The 16938-nt window shown below is 48.6% G+C and overlaps 2 long non-coding RNA genes across 2 annotated transcripts; one reads left to right on the top strand and one right to left on the bottom strand.

Moving 5' to 3' along the window:
• Positions 1 to 1232: 1232 nt before the first annotated feature.
• LOC120691753 lies at positions 1233 to 4523 on the top strand. The gene is made up of 4 exons (XR_005682374.1): positions 1233 to 1383; positions 2622 to 2774; positions 3351 to 3579; positions 3653 to 4523. It is a non-coding gene; the product is annotated as an uncharacterized LOC120691753 (long non-coding RNA).
• Positions 4524 to 5434: 911 nt separating this feature from the next.
• LOC120692464 lies at positions 5435 to 9001 on the bottom strand. Its single transcript, XR_005682634.1, has 4 exons — positions 8764 to 9001; positions 8545 to 8656; positions 6145 to 7869; positions 5435 to 5627 (listed from the first exon to the last, which is right to left on the bottom strand). It is a non-coding gene; the product is annotated as an uncharacterized LOC120692464 (long non-coding RNA).
• Positions 9002 to 16938: the final 7937 nt, after the last annotated feature.

Raw genomic sequence — 16938 nt, 5'->3', positions numbered from 1 at the left:
CTGAGTGGTCGCAGGTCCCCGAGTTCTTATTCGTCCTCCAAATTCTGCGTCGAGGCCGTAGGGTGCTTTTGCCCGAGTGGTCTGGAAACTTTTAAAGGTCTCGAACATGAGTATGGGGTGCGACAAGTAGTCGCACTCCATATGGAGTAGCCCCCGAGTCTTAGGTTGAATCGGAGCATCAGGCCAAGGGTCAATTTTGAGTTCCTGAGATCAGCCATTTCTACTCTTCAGAATTATTTTTGAAAAATAAATCCCTGATGACACGTACCTAGCAGCCCCGAGCCTTGAGTCTGAATTCCCCAATTTGGAGAAAAGGATCCAAGTATATCGTGACATGCCTGGTTTTGTGTTAAATTTTTAAAATGCCTCTTTTTTCGGAGCGAATCACCGAAAAATGACCGATTGACTAATCCACCCTTAATGGAGTGGCGAAATTAGCACTGCTAGTGGCTAATGTTGTGATTACACAGAATTTAACCTTTCTGCCACTTGGTGGACTATTTAGCCTAACCGGTAGGCTAGGGTTTCTTTCACTCGTCCTTTCACTTCCGCCGCCGCCATTCCCAGATCTGCACCCTTAGGCTTTCTCCAACGGTTCTCCCCATCCAACTCCCCCTATACGTACTATTTAATATATTTTACTATCCCCCCTAAAAAATCCCCCTATAAATCCTCCTCTTCAACCATTCCCCTTACCTATTCCCTCTATACCAACTACCATCCATTTTAAAATCATATTCACTTCACAATCCAACAGAACATATTTCGACCATACGCGAGCCGTATTCGTACGATGAACAGTGCAAATGTTCATCTGTGGACGTTTGTAGGGTTCGGACAAACTAAAAAAATTAGAAAAAATTAGAAAGTCATTATACCCATATAAATTATATTTTGCAACTCGGTTTTAGGTACATAAACCGTTTCTAACGATGAGGAATACTCATATATTTTGTTTTTTCATACAAAAGTTGCGAGATGGCTAGGATCAGATTGTTCTCCTCAGTTTTCCTCTCTTTCCTGCCACGGAGTTGGTCCTTCTTCCCGCGCGCGCCAACGGCCACCAACTCCGCTCCAGCGGGTGGGGGGAGCCCGTACGCCCCCCACCCATGGGGGGAGGAGCGAGCTCCCCGCTCGTGGGGGGAGCGATTGGGGGGCGCCATTGGAGGGGAGAGGGGGTGCACTGTGCACTGAATGTAGGGGGAGGGGGACGTTTACGGGGTAGCGTTGGAGACAGCTTTAGCTTCTCTGCTCTTGCCCGCCCCTTTCTCTTGGGCCCCCGAGTCCAAGATCTCGTAACCGAGTAGAAGACGGCCGGCAAGAAGGGAGCTAGCAAGGGTAAAGCTGAAGGGACTGCATCCTCAGACTCGGAATGGAGGAAAAGTAAGTGCTCCGAGTCCTCCCTCCTCCAGCTCGTGGACGAGGGTTTACTTCAAGCTCGCGAAGTAGTTCAGTGGAGGGAATCTGGCTCTCATGCGTTTCCCTACAAGAATGTCGATGAGCTTGTCTTGTTTCAGCAGTTCATCGAGCGCGGTCTCGCCCTCCCTGTGTCTGAATTCTTCCGCGATTTGCTTTTGTTTTATGGGATCTAGATCCATCATCTGGTTCCTAATTTGATTTTGCATCTTTCCATTTTTGTGCATCTTTATGAGGCCTTACTTGGCGTTCCGCCTCACTTCAATCTCTTTGCTCATCTCTTCCATCTCAAACCGCAGCCCACCATTGCCAACCCTAGTCGCATTGGTGGCTGTGGATTCCAGCTCGTTCAGGGTAGGGGTTCAGAGTATATAGAATATGATACCCCAAGTAGTTTGTCCGTGTGGAAGAATTGCTGGTTCTATACCGGAAACCACGCACCTTCCCTTCCTGCTTGGACTCATGAGGCACCCGTGCCTGAAGGCCGTTAGAAGTACAAGGTTCCTGAAGGGGACACGGTCCAAGTTTGGGGCCTTCTTCAGAAGATTCAGGACTTGAGAAAAGCTGGCATTACAGGCGCCATTGTTATGTTATCTTGGCTATGGGGGCGCACTCAGCCTCTGCAGCTACGTACACATCTTGGTTATGAGTACATCGGGGTTGGTGATCCTTCGCGTATCACCTCAGAGGAATTGGATGATGAGTTGGCCTCGAGGATGCTCAGGCTCGCATTTCTCGGGGTCTCGGTGTTGCCCAGTGGCGGAGTTGGGATTCAAATTGAGAAGGGGTTCATTTTCCTTTCTTCTTTCTCCCTCCTTCCTTTTTTTTCTTCCTCCTCCTCCTTTCTTCTTCCTCTTCTTCACTCATGTTTGAAAAATGTTGGAAGGCTTGGGGAGGACTCCATGGGTTCCATTGGAGTAGGGGGGCTGGAGCACCCCAGCACCCCTGGCTCCGCCACTGGTGTTGCCTCTTATCCCTGAGTTGTTCAGTGCCGAGAGGCCTCCAACTGAGTTTTCAGCTTGAACCCGAGTACTTTTGCACTCGATTTTTGTCTTTTTCTTTTCTAATTTTAGTTTCATTGTGTGTAGGAACACCTTGCTTCTTTTCAGAGTCGTCCCCCTCGTGCTGACCAGTCCCGTGCGTATTTCTTGGATACGACTGGTTTTTCTAATAGATAGGTTCTCACACTCTATGGTCTTTGGCAGGTGAGGTGGAGAAGAGGCCAGCCAAGGAGACTGAGACCGGTTCTGGTGGGCAACCGCCATCTCCCAAGAGGAGGAGTTCCAGTCGGCTGGGCGTCGTTGGTGGTGACAAGAGACAGTCGAGTAAATAAGCTCTCTTTCGGATTGCATCCTTAGGTCCGTCGGTTCTGCATCTTCTGAGTTTCTGTTTTGTGCTCTTAACTTCGGTGGTGGGGGTGCCGCTGCTAAAGCTGTCACAGCCCCCGCCACTCTTTTGAAGCCTGTCGCGACCGTGAAGCGATCGCCAATGTAAGGCAGTGTTCCAATGTAAGGCAGTGTTTAGATGTTTTGCAAAAAAAATTTGCGATGGAATTTTGCTAATTTAAAATACTAAATGAAGTCTATTTACAGAACTTTTTGCACAGATGTGTTGTAAATCGCGAGACGAATCTAATGATGCTAATTATTTCATGACTAATCAATAATTAGCGGATGGTTACTGTAGCATCACTGTTGCAAATCATGGATTAAGTAGGCTCATTAGATTCGTCTCCCGATTTATAGCTCATCTATGCAAAAAGTTTTGTAAATAGACTTCATTTAATACTCCATGTATGTGTCGAAACATTTAATGTGATGTTTTTTTTTGTGTTTACGGGGTTTATGAGGTGGGAACTAAACAGAGTCTAAGTTTTTATGTTGGCCTTCTAGTGGATGATTTCTGCCAATGGCTCTGAACCTTTTCTTCTGCAGGCCTGCCACTTCGGCGAATGTGACGATTGCTGCTTCCGGCGCAGGTCAAGGCACGACTACTGCCTCGGGGATGTTGATCCCCAGTGCCATTCCTCGACTCAGACCAGCCTGATCAAAGGGGTGCTTCGTCGGGTGACGTTCACCCGACCCGGCTCAGGGGCCGTTGGTGTCGGATGATGACTTCGACAGGATGAAGAAGCTCTTCCACCGCGTCTATTCATTCACTCTTGTGAGTTGATTTTCCTCTTTCCTTTGTTTGTCTTGTTCTTGTCTTTGCTGGACCTTTCAATTTCTTGTGTCAGGGCCTTGTCCAAGCGTCAAATAAGAAGCACTCGGCGCTTCAGTCTTTCAAGGCTGTATCCGCTGAGGAATATGATAGAGTAGTCCTGGAGTTGAAGGAGACGCAGGGTCATCACCAGGATGACTTGAAAAAGATTCAAGAACGACACCTTGCGGAGCTGCAATCACTCCGGGACACCAAGAGCAAGCTTCTGAAGGAGCAGCAAGATATGTTCTTGTTTTTCCACGGCTTCTTCTTGTCAAAAGCTTGCCCTTATTGTGAAGCAGTTGTATGATTTTAGCTCGGTCTCGACACAGAGCTCAAGCTGTTGCTTGAAGCCAAGGAAAATTACCTTCTTGACCTGGAACTTGACGTGTATCAATACAGAGACGCCACCGAGGTACTCGAGAAGAAACTGAAGGCTGCTGATCTTCAGATGGTTGAGTCCATGAAGAAGATTCAGGAGTTATCAGCTAAAGTCGAGGGCCTCGAGAAAATCAGTGATACGGCTGCGGGTCTCATTGACTTGGTGGACCCCGTTGGCGAGGATGTGGTGGAGAAGCCATCTTTTTTGCAACGTCTGCAGGAGGCTCCCCAAAAGTTCTTGTCATATGTGTCGGAGACCACAAAGTCGTACGTCTCGACTGCATTGGGATGGCTGAGTCCTGGTATGGTGACGTTGACTTGTAGCTGCTCGCCGGCGGAATGGCAGCTGATTGCCCCGATGAGCGTTTCGAGGAATACTTGAAGGAAGCATAGCCAATTGCCGAGAAGATTGTAGATGATATTGAACAGCAAGAGTAGTTTTTGTATTGTGTTGGGTACCTTGTACTTTGAACTATCATGAAGCTTTTGTACTTTGTCCCCAAAGTTTGCTGGTTTACTTCTCTTTTTTCTTGAGAGCTTGTCCAATACGCGTACTCGTTGGTCTTGCATAGAGTAGTTGTTTCTTGCATCGAGTCGGTTGCGAGGCGCGTCATGTACTTTGCTCGTGACAGGTACTGAGGGCCTAGAATGAATATGGACAACTCATTGGGCGTAGGGCTGCCCGGGTGCTTGGTTCATGACAAGCACTCGGAGCCTTGCCAAATGAGGAGTTTAGTAACTCACTAGAAATGCTCGCAGCGTTGCCGCGTATGGCCAGTGTGCGAGCTGCTTCTAGTGTAGATGGGCCCCTGATTTTCCATCAGCTATGGTGAGTTGAGGTAGCTACGGGTCGGATGGGTACTCCAGCTTCTTATCCGTTGATTTTGAGATCTCTTGTATGTGTTACTAATTTTTTTCGTGAGCTTTGACATTATAAATGATGTGAACACAACATATTGCTTACAACCTTGATGTTACATAAACTAATATAGTACGCCTTAGCATTGATGCAAACTTTAGTTTGCGTATATAGAGTAATACTTATTGTATGCAGGTAGCTGTATAATTTTTTTTAGGCAACATATCGCTTCGTTGTTTTCACGAAGGTGTCATGGTCTGTTTTTGCATTTGGTATATATTTGGACTTCCTATTGTGATGACGCTATTATTTAAGTAGTATTTTATTTTGGATATGGAAATGGAACTATCTTTTTTTGTTTCATTTAGTGTGGTGGAAGAAGGGCTATAACAATCAAGAAATGAGTGCAAAAGAAATTGATTAGTTTGCTTGAGGTAGCTTAAGAAAATTAGAAACGAGAGGACTATTTGAGCTATTTAGTACCTTCAAACATCAGTGTTGACTCTCTATCCTTGCACCGCATGGAAGCTACAAGCACGCATAATTTAGATCAGTAAGCAAGTATGTAGAACCACATTTCTCTAGTGTTGTAGGAACATAAGTCACACATATAAATAAGTGCATAGCAAAGATTAATGAGTAAAGATAGGCAATCCTGGACAGTGAACTTCGTGGGTAGCGCATAGATTAGAGCATTGGCATGAATCTGATCGAACCTATCTATCCAGGTGCTATTCCACTACATCCCCATGCAATTCTCCTTCCATTCTATCTGAAACATAGGGGAACCGAAACAATTTTAGGACCAGACTACTTAAAGTCATTCTGTAGAGCTAAGGTAAAACACACAGCTTAAGGACAATTTGATTCACAAGTTTATTCTAAATATAGTACATTATAGTAAAATTTTTTAATCCTTATCCTTAGGAAAAGAAATAGTGAGACCAAAGCTGAACTGAACAAGCCTGAACCATACAGACCTGTTCGAACCTGAAAAAGGTCATACCCAAACAACATTTGCAATATTAAATTGAATTAAGTTCCTTCTTGCTGGATAAGTTGGATAGCTAAAATGAAGCAAAGAATGATTCAACCTAATTATCATGGAAAAATCCGGATTTCAATAAACTAAGCTATTGGAACTATGATACACAGAATAGGATGGTTCTGCACAAATGCACTAAATCATCCAAGAACTAATTCGATGCAAAATCAGCATCATAAGAATATGCATTTTTTAAACCTGGAGACAATATGAGATCTTGCTGAAGCAACTGGAGAATCTTTACCTACAGGTGGAGTGTGGAGCAACTGAACATCCAAATTGAAGGTGTGGTCCAACCAAATAGCAATAGTGAGGAGCTTGCTATACTGAAATATTCCAGCAAGGCAGTCTAACTCTTCAATGTATTTTCCACATCATATCAATCTATATATTAACATCATAGTTAAACAGACTAATATATTATTTCAACACCTTGTTGACCCTATCAATTTTATTGTTGACCGATCAATTTTATCACTATACATAAACTGCATATGCAGCAACAGCACAAACAGGCATCAACAATTTCCTCCTTTTAAGCTCGCTGCAGTTAATCTACGTGATCCAGAAGAGTGCAAAATATGTATCTAAATTTTCAAGGAAAGGGATTAAACATCATGGGACATCTAACGCGCCAAATAAATCAGTTTGGCATATACAAAGGTCAGAGATTCAAATGCAAAATCGATGAGCAGTCTACATCCACAATGAGGAATTTTTCAGATATATAACTTCTTCAGGGAGAGAACGAATCCAATCAAAACGAAATCCCCTTTCTGCCGCAAGGAGAGAGGCAGGGAGGCAGAGGCATTTTAGATCAATAACTCCTCTGCAGCTGTGCTACGTTTCGCTTCCTCCAGCGTGGCCGCCGGCGAGCCGGCCAGGCTACGCGGGGCCGGGCAGCGCGGCGCGGCGCCCAGGGGAGCGGCTAACGGCCGCGGGGCCAGGCCATGGGCGTCCGGCCGCGGGGCCAGGCCGTGGCAGCCGCCACCGGCCCAAGATCACGGACCAGGCCACGCCAGGCGAAGGCGCGCCGCTGAGGGATGCTCGACGGCTCGGCCGACTGCGACCGGCAGCTCGACAGGGCAGGTCCTCTTTCGTTCTCCTCCTCTCGGTCCGGCAGGCAGCTCGGCGCGGAGCGGCGTGGCAGCCCAGCGTCGCGCGGTGGTCCGGCGGGAGGCACGGCGGCTCGGCGCAACTGCCCGGTGGTAGGGATGCAAGCGGGGCGGTTTGCGGCTGCCCGCACAGCACCGCGAGTGATTTGCGGGCTTCACGGCAGCCCGCGTTGCACCCGCGTGTCGCTGCGCGCTGCGCGAGCAGCCTGCTGGTTGCCTGCCCCCAGCCACAGTTGTCAGCACTTATATTTGTCCATGTACCACTTTTTTTTTTCCAAGTTCACATGTTGATTTACGTACTTTTGTTTTCCGATTTCATGGGGCATTCGTGTAAATTTTACCGACGCCCACAACATGCTCCAATTTGACAGAAAAATAAAGACTCACCAGCAACTGATTGCCAGTTGTGCAATATTATTGATGTAATGATGTCATAAACCTTCGTACATACAGCATGGGTTAGAATTTAGAAACACAACAGATCATATGGGCACGGTTATATTAGCATTGCTCAAGACATCAGCAGCTCCCAGCAGCATCACCTTATCAAATTGCCATCAAGGAAGTCCCTGGATGTGCTGTGCACAGCAACCACCAGGCCATGACCAACGCATCTTGCTGCTTATTCCAACTCACGTAAGATCCTTCCCAGCAAGTATATACAAGAAAATGCTGGTCAAGGAAAGAATGCTTGACTTTTTATCAGGTGACGAGCTACAGCGCGCGGGAACACCATTGTTCAGTCCTCTCTTTTTCCCTGACAAAGCAAATACTAATGTGCCCCCAAATAAAACATGCCCCAATAAAGAGATGATAAGGTTCTTGAACTGTCCTTTGTGACATGGATCACCTTGCTGCAATCCCAAAAAGAAAAAGTCAATCAGATGGTAGCTCTGTAATCTCTAAAGCGTTTAAGGGGTACTCAGTAAGAAATTTATTGATAACATTGGCTATGACAAAATAAGAAATCTGGTACAAAGAAGTTTGTAATGCCATACAAAATAAGAAGTAATTATTAATGAAAGGGAAATGCAAGAAACTGGGATTCGTCAACATCGATTGTCCATTCTGAAATAGCACACAAGCATATAAGGAAGAACACTTCAAGCAGGGTCCTAAAGTTTCACTGTCAGAATTCCGGCGAGTCTGCGACCGCCGGAGCCGGGAACACAGCAGTGAGCAGCAGACAACGAGAGAGAGAGAGAGAGAGAGAGAGAGAGAGAGAGAGAGAGAGAGAGAGAGAGAGAGAGAGATAATTTTTGGTCCTGCAACCGGCAGTTCTTCTGATCTTTGATTGATGGGTTTAAAAGACATGGACCCAGTATAGGTAAACTGCACATATAGATTCGCACTATGATTGCTCTTTTACCATTACCGATTCTTGCTAACCTGTGTACCGTGGCTCTCTGAATCATCTAATTGGGTCAATGTAAGGATCGAATCATTCACAACATAGTAATCAGATCCGTCTTTTTTATGACATCTCTTTGCACTAACATACATTAGAACATCAACTGTTGAGAGCTGACCTGTTCTTCTTGGAGAGGACATTGTTTGCAGCAGCCGCTCATGTTTGTGTTGCTGGCGCCCTCCTACCAGTTCCAGTTGCCAGCATGATAACCTTCCCGAGATTCTTCTCCCCTACATCCCAAATACCAATAAATTTAGTAGAAGAAACAAGGTGACCTGTTCTTGTGGTTGGGGTTGGAAGACTCGATGGCGACAAGAGGGGGGATCGGATAAGGAACCTGCGGATCCGTTGGTGACGAGGGGGGATGGGACAAGGAACCTGTGGATCTGCTGGCGACGAGAATGGTGGATCGGCCAGCGACTAGCGGCAGTGGCGCGTATGGCGACTGCGGCGGCGCTGAAGTGGATGGCGGCGGCGGCGGTGCATGCGAGAGGTCAAGTGGAGGGGGAACCACGTACTGTGCGGCTGAGCCTCCTCACCCTTTTGCGGGCTTCGCACCGCCGTTGGGCCCCGCTGGCAGGCCGCGTAGCGCCGCTTCACGCATGCAGGCTGAATTGCGGTAATGTGCGGATTTGCGGCGCGGGTCTATCCAGCGGGTTTGCGGTAAAACCCGCCCCGCTTGCATCTCTACCGGTGGACAGCTCGACGCGGCGACGTGTCGTCCTCCCCCGTTGTCCTCCTCCGCTTCGGCTCGCGCCGGTCGAGGTGGTTCGAGAATGCTGTTCGAGGTGCGCGGAGGAGATGAGGGTGCGACGGAGGGAGTGGGGCACAAGGCGGAGCATCATGCGTGGCATGCCGGGATAGCCGGCGGGGGTAGAGAAGAGGCAGCGGGCGGAGGCGATCGAAGGGGACGAGCGGGTTCGTGAGGATTCGCGAGCGCTCGGGTTCGCAGCTTAACGGGCATCAGACCCGTGCCGATCTGATCCAACAGTTGATATCTCTAGCTGGTTGGATCCGACGGTTAATGGGTTAACGGGCGACATGGCCCTACCCACCGCCCGTGGAATGGTCCAGCTTTCGTATTATAGAGATTGAGCGTAGGACTGCTCAGGTGCTTGATTCATGAAAAGCACTCAGAGCCTTGCCTAAGTGGGAGTTTGATAACCCATTGGACGTAGGACTGCCCGTGTGCTTGGTTCATGATAAGTACTCGGAGCCTTGCCAAAGAGTGAAGTTTGATAACTCATTGGATGTAAGACTGCCTGGGTGCTTGATTCATGACAAGCACTTGGAGCCTTGACAAAAGGGAGTTTGATAACCCATTGGACGTAGGACTGCCCGTGTGCTTGGTTCATGACAAGCACTCGGAGCCTTGCCAAAAAACGGAGTTTGATAACTCATTGGACATAGGACTGCCCGTGTGCTTAGTTCATGACAAGCACTCGGAGCCTTGCCAGAAAATGGAGTTTGGTAACTCATTGGACGTAAGACTGCCCGTGTGCTTCGTTCATGACAAGCGCTCGGAACCTTGCCAAAGAGGGAGTTTGATAACCCATTGGACGTAGGACTAGTGTGCTTGGTTCATGACAAGCACTCGGAGCCTTGCTAAAAAATGGAGTTTGATAACCCATTGGACGTAGGACTGCCTGTGTGCTTGGTTCATGACAAGCACTCAGAGCCTTGCCAAAAAACGGAGTTTGATAACTCATTGGGTGTAGGACTGCCCGGGTGCTTCGTTCATGGCAAGCACTCGGAGCCCTGCCAAAGAGGGAGTTTGATAACCCATTGGACGTAGGACTGCCCGTGTGCTTGGTTCATGACAAGCACTCGGAGCCTTGCCAAAAAAACGGAGTTTGATAACCCATTGGACGTAGGACTGCCCAGGTGCTTGGTTCATGACAAGCACTCGGAGCCTTGCCAAAGAGGGAGGGATCTTGAATGCTTACAAAAAATTTCAGGAGGACTGGACTTTATTATCTTCTATCGTGTATCAGTACAATCTGGTGTAGATAACACTGCTACGGGTAGAATCGACGCAGGTGCTCTATGTTCCAGGAATTTGAAACCTCGGTTCCATCCGGGTGTTGGAGATGATAAGATCCTGGTTTTGTTACCCTTGAGATGATGAATGGTTCTTCCTATCTTGAGTTAAGCTTGTGGAGTCCGTCTTCATTCTGTATCCGTCGTAGAACCGTGTCACCGATACTAAAAGATCCTTGCTGCACATTACGGTCATGATAACACCGTACTACCTACAAGTACCTTGACGATTGCACCAGAGCGTTGCATCTCTCTTCTTCTACCGAGTCCAGTTCCGGTTTTCTTGTATTTTCTGCCTCTCCTTCGTACATCTCGACTCTTGAAGAGTGCCACATGATATCCGCTGGTAAGATTGCTTCTGAGCCGTAGACCAGGAAGAATGGGGTCTAACCCGTTGACTTACATGGTTGGGTTTGGAGTCCCCATACAACGTGGGGTAGCTCGGAAATCCATTTCCCTCCTTTTTAGCTGTTGGATTCGTAGAGTCTTTTCTTCAGGCCGTCTGGGATCATCCCGTTTGTTGCTCGACTTGGCCATTGGCTCTTGGATGAGCCACTGAAACATACTTGACGTTGATCCTGCTTTGCTCACAGAAGTCCCAGAAAACCTCCGAAGTGAAGTTCGACCCCACCTCGGTGGTGATGGTGTTGGGGAAGCCGAATCGGTATAGTATGTCATAGATAAAATCTACGACTCTGTCGGCGCTCTGCGTCGTTACCGGCTTGTACTCGATCCACTTTGTGAATTTGTCAATGGCGACCAGCACGTAGGTGAATCCTCTCGGAGCCTTTGTTTGGGGGCCGATCATGTCTAGCCCTCAGCATGCGAATGGCAAAGATGGTGGGATGGTGATTAGGTTATGTGCTAGTACCTTGGCCTGTTTACCGAAGAACTGGCATTTTTTGTACTGTTTTATGAGGATTTTTGCATCCATTAGGGCTGTAGGCCAATAGAAGCCGGCTCTGAATGCTTTGTCGACTAGCGTTCTTGACGCTGTGTGGTTCCCGCATACTCCCGAGTGGATTTCGTCGAGTATGCCCTTTCCCTTTTCTCATGGGATGCACTTCATGAGTACGCCGGAATGGGAACCTCTTTTGTAGAGTTTGTCTCCTACTAGGACGTAACCTTTGCTTCTTCTGGCAATTGTTATTGCCTTATTATTGTCTGTGGGTAGCTTTTCATCGGTGATCCAGTTGATGATTTTGTTCCTCCAGTCTGTGTCTACCATCATGACCTCTCGGCTTTCATCCGCTTGGTGATGGTCGAGGGTGACAGGGTCTGGTTTCTTGATTGACTGATGGTGCAGTTCTTGGACAAAGACGCCATGTGGCACTTGGGATCGTGTTGAACCAAGTTTAGGTAAGATGTCAGCGCCAACATTGTTGTCACGTACGATGTGTTGGATTTCCAATTTGCGTACCGCAGCGACGTAGTCGTCCATTCTTTCATTGTTGGTGTCCCAATCTTTGTTGACTTGTTGAACGACTAATTTTGAGTCCCCAAAGACGAGTAGTCTTTTGATTCCAAGAGAGATTGCCAGACGTAGCCCATGCAGCAAGGCTTCGTATTCAGCTTCATTGTTGGAGACTTCAAACATAATTTGGAGGTCATAGATGAGTTGTTTCCCCGATGGGGAGATGAAGAGGACGCCTGTTCATCCTCCATAAATTTTTAATGAGCCATCGAAGTACACTGTCCAGTGTTTTGCTTTGTTTGAGGGGGCAGGGATTTGGTTTTCCCTCCACTCAGCCATGAAGTCGACTAGTGCCTGCGACTTGATGGCGGTTCTTGGCTTGAAGTCGAGGCGGAGGGCTCTGAGTTTCGTGGCCCATTTGGCAATTCTTCCAGTAGCTTCCGGGTTGTGGAGTATATCCGCCAGAGGGTACTCGGTGATCACTGTTACTTGGTATGCCTAGAAATAGTGGCATAATTTTCAAGAGGTCATAAGGATAGCTTATAGCAATTTCTGAATTGCTAGGTACCTGACCTTTGAGTTGGAGAGTACTTCGCTGACGTAGTAGACCGGCCTCTGCACAGGATATGCATGGCTTTCCTGAGGGCGCTCGACGACGATTGTCGTGCTAACCACGTGGGTTGTGGCGGCGATGTAAAGTAGCAGGTTCTCTCCTTCTGTCGGGGCTGTGAGAATTAGTGGAGCTTGCAAGTGCTGCTTGAGGTCTTCAAGGGTGGCGTCGGCTTCTTCTGTCCACTTAAATTTCTCTTGCCCTTTGAGGAGTTTGAAAAAGGGGAGACCACGATCTCCCAGCCTTGAGATGAATCTGTTCAGTGCTGATATCTCTAAAACACTAGTCCGATTGGGGAAGGGTGGCTCTCTCTTTTAAGGTGGCTTCCTCCTCCCAAGCTAAGCAAGGTGAGATTATTCAAAGGCTCACACGGTCGCCACCCGACTACAAAAGGCCCACTTGGCTCCTTTTTGTTGCGTCTTTGCCAGCGGGTAATAGTGGAGGATATCATCATCAACTATACCATACTTGCAAGCCTTATTTGCACAGCATAGGACCCCCCCCCCCCATTTGATGTTTGTTTTCTGTATACTCGACTCAGGTTGTGCAGACATCTTCATAAACATTTGAAGCATTGCTTGGAGGCGGACAAAAAGGTGTTTGATACGGAGTTCTCAACGGTTCCAATCCTCCGCAATTTGGGATCACTAGTTAGTCAAAATTCATTGTTGGCTGAAATTTATTGGTATCCCAAGGAAATGGAGAGCAAAAGAAATAATATTCAGTTTGTAAGATCAAATGAATCACTGCTCAATGATTTTTGTTCATACGATGTGGATGATATCATCACCTTGATAAGTCATTTTGAGTCACACGCAGAGGACCACTTTAAGGTAATACCTCTCTTCTTCGTCCCTTACTGTTTCTCGCTGTTTCACCGCTTTTTTGGTATGCATTGATCTGTATTTATTGGACATTCTAAGGTTGGTTGTGACCTCACCCACAATCAGCTAAGCTGAACACAAGGAAAAGTGAAATTGACCGCTAACTCTGACAGCTACTTACTGGAATTCATGATTTGAGTGACATCACCTCTCTACTTACTGCTAACTCTGACAGCTACTTACCGGAATTCGTGACGTGCTGGTTATGTTAATTAATCTCTATTTTTTCATATCTATTTCATCAACTTTTTCAGGCTTTAGGAATCAACACAGATAATATTGAGGAAATTGAGCATATGATTGATGAAATTTTTGGCTTTTTACATCCCGCACTCATCCGAGGATTGCCTAACATAGTTTCCTCAGTTTCGAAGTAAGTTTGATATAATTCATAAAGTTCTTATATATATCAACATATTTTGATAGATCACAACTTATACACTATGTATTTAGAAACTAGGAGACTAACACTTACAAAACATTTACTTTATTACGACACAATAGTATTACACAAAAGTACACAACACATCATCTCTTTGTGGCTTTACTAGCACTCACTCTTCTCATCTACCATGCTCTTAGATAGATGGCATGACAAGGAGGTGGTCCTCTATTTATAGGTTCAGGAGGATCATAGGATGGTGACATGTGTCTCCCCTTCTAGAGAATTTCTAAATATTATTTTTAATTTATTTATTACTAATTCTAGAGTACTCCATAAAAATATCTTCTTATTGTCTTGTGGAGAATACTTGCCTTGCATTCTTCCAACATTTAACATGCTGTGGTGATGAGGAATCGAGGATGGGATTTGCATGTTGGAAAAGAGGAAGACGTTGTGATGGAACTTGCAAGATCTGCAGAGTTCAATGATAATGTCCTTACGATTTCAACAGGGAATGCGAAAGTGAAAGCACAGGCGCAATGGATGATGCCTGCCACAAATGGAATTGGATCAGACGCCTGGTGTCAAGGTCGTGAGTAGAAAACATCTTGTGCGCCTCTGTTCATGATTAATGATTGATTGGCGGATGAGAAGCAGATGTGCACCCATAACTAAAAAACTGAATGAAAATGATTTTAAAAAACAAGTGAATGTTGTTTACATTCTTTACAGAATGGAACTCGAAATAGAAGGAACAGTGCTATTCATCATCACTGCATAAAAGGTACAGTACAACCTTGCCCCATTTTATCCATGAACCATGGTTCAGCACAGTGCCAGACCCAAAAATCTTTCTGAACCAGTAGAATGTAAACTCAATGGCAACACGTTGATGCTGGCTGCATCCAATACTGCATATGTCTAACAATTTGAAAGATTGTCAATGCAACTGAATGCGTTCTTCAAACTCAACTGAGTATCAGTCCAGATTCAACCAAACTTCTGAAAGACAGATAGATGTTCTGAATAACCTCCACTTAGTCATGCCTTAGACAATGTAGGTCTACAGCTTATCTTCTTTGCCTATTTCTTGGATCAGAAGTTAACTGATAGGAAGCAGACATGAAGTCCTCAAGTGTGGAATGTGTCGGCATACACTAGAACCTTCGATTCAAGGAAGCAACCCAAGATTCTCAACTCAGATATAAATAAAACCTAATCAAAACTTTAGAAAGGGAGCAATAATGAGCTAAATACACCAGCGGCCCTCGAACTTATCCTGAGGTATCACTTAGGTCCACGAACTCGCAAAATCGAAATCTGGCACACTGAACTTGTTAAGTTGTGCCACTTAGGTCCATAACCCTTCAAGGGGCATGAATATATGCAAAAACCCTTAAATTTTATCGTCTTCTGTATCTGCGTCCTCCTCATCTCTTTCACCTCTCTCTCTTACCGCCGGCATCGGGAGGAGGAGCGCGCGAGGGCTCTGGGCGCTGCCGCTCATTGCGCTGGCGGCGGCAGCGCCCGAGGTGCCACACATGTCGCCATGCTCGCGCTCTTGGTCAGTGTCCTCGGCTGGGGGCTGTGCGGGGCCGCCGCGGCGCACGACATCACGTCCTGGGCCATCGCCGTCGCGCAGCCAATCTACGTCACGCGCTACTGCAGGTGCCCCGGGGGCTCTGGGCCTTCGCCAAGCTCTCTCTCGCGTCCGCCATCATGCTCTGCCTCAGCCGGCTCCTCCTCTCACGGCGGTCTCGACACCCTGGCTCGCTGCTCCCTCCACTCGGTCTCGAGACGGCGGCACGGCGGAGCAGGGGGCGCCACGCACCATCCATCCAGATGCCATCGCCGCCGCGCACCGCACGGCCCAGCCGCGGAGCCCCATCGCCCGCCATGCTCTGCTCTGGAACCAAGCCGCCCCCGCAGACAAATCTGCCGCAGGCACGGCTTGCTACGCCGATTCCTCACGCGTGAGGCCTTGTCGAGACCGCGCCAAGCTTCCTCGGCCGTCGCCCAGGCTGTCCCGCGCTGGAGTCACCTCCCTGCTGCCCGACAGCGTCGCCGCCCATGAAACAGAGGAGCTGGCCGCCGGGCAAATCCACCACCACCACCGCGACTCCGGTCGATTCCTCTGGCATCGGGCTCCACTGCGACCTCGCCAAGCCACCCACCAGTCGTCCCGGCTCGTCAACCCTGGAGCAGCTCGCCGCCAGAGCTGCCGCGGGCACCACCACCGGCGCACGGGGCCAGGCCGCTACGGCGGGCCCCTGGACGCGGCCACCCTCCACGCGGCGGCCTGGTCCCCTGCGCGGCGTGAGCGGGTGTGGGCTGCCGCGGCGGCTCCCATCTCCAGAAGACGGCAGCACCAAGGCTAGATCTGGGCGGCCGTTGGCTAGGCGGCGGCGGCAATGCGGGGCCGCACGGTGGCCTTGACACAGAGGATCTGCTCCACAGCACTCATCTCCGACCTCCTCGACTCAGCCCTACCGGCCCGCGGTCGTGCCTCGGCGCCGCGCGCAGCTCCGCCGGCCTTGTTGCGCTGCGCCAGCTGCGGTCCGGCCCCGCTACCGCCCGCAGCTCCATCGGCCGCGGTGCACCCCGCCGCGCGAGCATCCCCGCAAGCCACGGCCGCTCGCAGGTCCACCCAGCCACGGCCATCCAGCACCGCCGCCGTACGCAGCTCCGCCAGCCGCGGCGCAAGCGGCTGGGCCGCCCGAATCCGAGCTTCCAAGTCGATGGGCTGCAGAACCTCACTCAGCTCGATGTCTTCAACGCGGCGGGGTTCGCTCTCCAGGGGGCGGTGGCGTCCGCGAGCTCCAGTGGAAGGCGAGGAGGCAGGGGGCGGCAGCGGCTCCACGCTTTGCGGAGGAAGCAGGGGAGGCATGGGGGGAGAGAGAGAGAATGGGAGGGAGGGTGTGAAGGTAGAAGATAGCACTTTTGGAGGGCATTTTTGCAAATATTCATGCTACATGGCGCCATCTGAAGGGGTATGGATCTAAGTGGCACAACTTAACAAGTTCAGGGTGCCAGATTTCAATTTTGCGAGTTCGTGGGCCTAAGTGACACCTCAGGACAAGTTCGAGGGACACTGGTGTATTTAACTCAGCAATAATTATAGGAAACAATTTTTCCCCACTTAGACAAACTCCAAGTAGCAAACATGGATGGAAAGAAAT

The sequence above is a fragment of the Panicum virgatum genome, chromosome 9N (genome assembly GCF_016808335.1).
Source record: "Panicum virgatum strain AP13 chromosome 9N, P.virgatum_v5, whole genome shotgun sequence".
NCBI lineage: Eukaryota > Viridiplantae > Streptophyta > Magnoliopsida > Poales > Poaceae > Panicum > Panicum virgatum.
Note: the sequence above shows the minus strand (reverse complement) of the source record. Positions and strands in the feature narration are given on the sequence as shown.